The sequence below is a fragment of the Aristolochia californica genome, unplaced genomic scaffold (genome assembly GCF_029961685.1).
Source record: "Aristolochia californica isolate CCGP_79_NKW_82.1479 unplaced genomic scaffold, dmAriCali1.0.hap1 SCAF_12, whole genome shotgun sequence".
In the NCBI taxonomy this organism is placed as follows: Eukaryota; Viridiplantae; Streptophyta; class Magnoliopsida; order Piperales; family Aristolochiaceae; genus Aristolochia; species Aristolochia californica.
The window spans coordinates 5,423,533-5,424,187 of NW_027181793.1; positions in this window are offsets into that span (position 1 = coordinate 5,423,533).

Consider the following 655-nt stretch of genomic DNA (forward strand, 5'->3'; position numbering starts at 1 on the left):
TTTAGTTTTATTTCTTCCTGAAATGCTTTTTATAGATTCAATTATGGAATTTCAGGAGAATTTGGGTGGAGAAGAAGATGTTTACCAAAATGCCCTTAGTGAAATAGAGGTAATTTCTAGGGCAAATCGTTTTAAAATAAGAAAAATCATATTTAAAGCAAAGGGGAGCGTCGAACGAAAGGAGGAGAGGAGCGTGAAGAGAACAGAAACAGAGACCAAAACAGAGGACTTTGACCGGAAACAGGGGAGGACCCGAGAGGAGTTCCCCACCGTCGTTCGTCGGGCCATTGCCTTTCGCCGCGCCACCGTTGTCCACCGCCGTCCAGCAACCGAGAACAACCCCGAGGAGAGCTCGAGAGAGTCTCCGTCGAGGTGATTTCGACAGTGCTATTTTTTGCTCGCTAGGCCGGGAGGGGATCCGAGAGGGCTTCTCCGGTGCTACTTCTTCTTTCCGACTATCCTCCGGTGTCTAATATAGATTTCCGACCATTCCTGGAGCTATTCCGACTCCGATCGAGACTCAAGAGAGCCGGTTAGAGAACGTCAGCTCTGTTTCGTTCTTCGTCGGATGTTCCCTCCGTCCGTCGGCTTCCAACCTTCGTCGCCGGCGTCGTCTTCACTTCCGGCTACTCACTCTTGTTACCTGAAGCCATTA